This window comes from Acartia tonsa, chromosome 7 (assembly GCF_053477335.1).
Source record: "Acartia tonsa isolate MP-2025a chromosome 7, ASM5347733v1, whole genome shotgun sequence".
Classification (NCBI taxonomy): Eukaryota; Metazoa; Arthropoda; class Copepoda; order Calanoida; family Acartiidae; genus Acartia; species Acartia tonsa.
The window spans coordinates 16336677-16340046 of NC_137266.1; positions in this window are offsets into that span (position 1 = coordinate 16336677).

A 3370-nucleotide genomic window follows, 5' to 3' on the forward strand; every position below is an offset into this window, starting at 1 on the left:
AAAAAACCTTGACCCTCTATCTGTTTACATCTTCTTACTTTGTATTTTGAGAATAGTTTTCGCTATAAACTGTCTAATATACGCTGCATATTTATGAATTATATGTACCATGCTTTTGCTGAGCTACTTATGGATATGATTTTTCTTGATACCTTTGTTCTTAAATTGATATCAATTATTACTTTTAATTTGAAAATATTTATCGTTATATAAAATTAATAACTAATTCAAAATTACAATTAAATACATTTTTTCTATTTCATTCGTCAATCGTCATGACGGCCTGCTAAGTAATTGATATAGTATACGTGGATTTACTGAAAGGGGAATATTTGTCGTCCATTTAGGTTGCTAACATTGATCTAATTTATTAATCAGTTCGTTCATTCAGTCATAAGAATTGGATAAAAATCTAGTGGAAAACCCAAATATATATATCTATTAATCTAATATAGTTTTTAAAATTTACATATATTTTATTTTCAAACAATAAACCTTACTTATACTTATAAAATGATCTATGAACCATTGATAATTAAGTACAAAAATATGAAAACTATAATTCACCACTAAAACTATAATTTAAAATTTAATAATTTAAAATTTAATAAATAATATTCTCTTTCAAATTTATAGGCAGCTACGCCCCTATCAATAAATTTGAATCATGATTTTAAAATTTACAGTTAACAATTCTTTTTTGTTCTATAATTAAACTGTCTGGTTGGAACGTTTTTTTTATAAAGAACGTGATTTTACTTTTGTTATTTGAGGTAGAAGGCATAAATACACAGTACAACTACTAGTATTTTTTTCAGTTATTTGCCATACCTATTTTAAAAGCCTTTTAAAAATTGTGGACTTGTTAAGATATATAATTAGAGTAAAATACTAGGGGGGGGGGGGTATGTCCCCATCCCAAGGACCTTGTGCCGACCCTTAATTTTGTCTTGAAGATCGACCAATAGTATCAGGAATATGAACACAGCAAAGTAGCAAAAAACAATTTGCTAGCAGACGAAAATGGTCCTTGGAAAAGAGGGGGGGGGGGGTTAGTTATCTGTATAGACATCTATACTATCTGGTAATATGACAACAAACTGCAATCAAATTTATGCTGTAGAATATGCTTTTGATAAGATATGCTTATATATGATTTAAAAATTGCCTACATAGATAATTATGATTCAATACCTCTAACCTAACATGGAAAATTTAATCCTTGTTATAAAAAAAACCCCGAAGAATGGTCCATAAAGTTTAATTTATTGTTATTTAGTTCATTAGTGATTGTCATAGCTGCCATAAATTACTTCACATTGGTCGTGCATGCATAGGGTAGACTATTAAAATTAAATTGAATATATAGCGCAGCTATTTTATTAATAAACTAGCGGCTACGCCCCTCGAGGCCTCTAGGGGTATTTGAAGTTTTGTGGGTTTTATTCCAACACCCTTCTTTTTATTTCAGTACCAAAGAGAAAAGATAAAAAAATCATATCCAACCAAAAAAAAAGTTCGAGGGTTGGGGAGTACCTACCCCCAAATTAGTTATAATTTATTTAAGGATTTCCTTATTGGTTGAACTGTTTGTGAACCTTTAAAATGTTTTAGGGTGGTTTTAGGCTATTAGCTTAACTTACCTTGCACTTAGTAGGTGTTAGTGTGGTAAGCCGAAGCGTTTCAGCTCACCGGTTGCGAGTTCGAATCCAACGAGCCCTAGCCTTGAAGTATTCTACCAAAACAAACTAGCAGGATTTAGTCATACAGAAATTATATATTTAACTAAATACATTTACAATGGATGTTTACTATATATATACAAATAGATTATAACAATAGGTTAGGTTTGAAGGGGGTGTGGGAGACAAGGGCGTAGCCCACGGCGGTAGACAGTCTGTGGGGGTAGCGGTGGTAAAAGGGGAGGCATCGCCTCCCGGTTGTATAGTTGCGTGAGGGGCGCGTGATAGCTGCGTGTCCGTGCCCCTCCCCTATTTAGCCAGTCCAGTTTGACCGCTGCGCAACGGGGTCATCTGCGGTCATGAGGTAAATGGTGATATAATAGGATTAGTGCAGAAGGCTTGTCATGATAAGCCACTGCGTAGCAATTCTGTAAACTACCCGTCCGTCTGTTGCCGTATTACCACATTAGCAGTCCAGCCACTAGTCAAATCTATAAATCAATACCCTTTAAATTATCAATAATTTTGTAAAAAAAAACAATGATATCTTAAATCTTCAAAATAACATTTTATTTTTACATTAATTGCACTCCTTTACCCTGTTTATTAACTTTATATATCTAGAGACAAATTATTTGTCGTGGAAAATATATAATAAATAAAATTCATACAAATTAGCAACCGTTAAAACAACACAGATAACAAGTAGCATCTGAAGAAAGACCGTATATCCTTAAACTTTTCTGTTCTTTACTACTTTTGAAACAAAGTATAGTAGTTTCTACTTTTTCACCAAAATTCAGTAAAAACTTACCAATAAGTTTTTTTTCCTTGTATTTTTTAGACTTTAAACCTTAAAGTTTTATGATAATTAAAGGTAAATTGTTTTGATAATATTTCTCAATAAAAAATATTTGAATCGGTTGCTTTTTTGTTTTCACCTGCAGGTTATAAGTCATTTTCTGCCCATTTTATGGAAAATGTGACGATTATTCGTAAAAGATTTTGCAATACTTTCGTATAACTAAGACGAGTTTTTTTTTGATGAAATATGATTGTCTGTCCTTTATTATGATTTATGTCACTCTAATGGATGTTGTCATCATTGTTCATCTTAAAATTGGATGCCGCTGCCAAGCACTTCTTTCAAAGATTCAAATCAACTTTAACAACATATCTTAAGCAAACAATATCGAATTTAAAGTTTAGATATTAATATATTTCACCCCACCACTAATGATATAAATATTAAATGAGTACTAGGTTAACAAATGCACCCAGTAAATAATCAGTATGTAAACAAACCAACCCAAGACTGTTGCTCATAAAATTATATTTAATGGGTTTCCCTCAAAGTGCTAGTCGAGCAAAGAACTCCCCCTCCCCACCACTTAAAAAAAAATAATTAAAGATATTGATGGGGGAAAGTATTTTTCGTCTGTTTGTGTTATCTTTAGATCAGGTTTCTTGAGCCTCTCAGGGTTAGGGCCCCCACGGGGGTCAGTCAAAAAGAAAAATATTTCCCTGCTCCCTTATCTTTATTTATTGATGGAATAAGGGAGAGGGATACTTTTCTCCCTAATCACTTTCTGGGAATGTACCAAGATGCCAATAAATTGTTTAAAGTAATTTTCTCGGACCTGTAGGTTAGAAGAGAGAAAAATCTAATATTTTGTTTAAAATTAGAA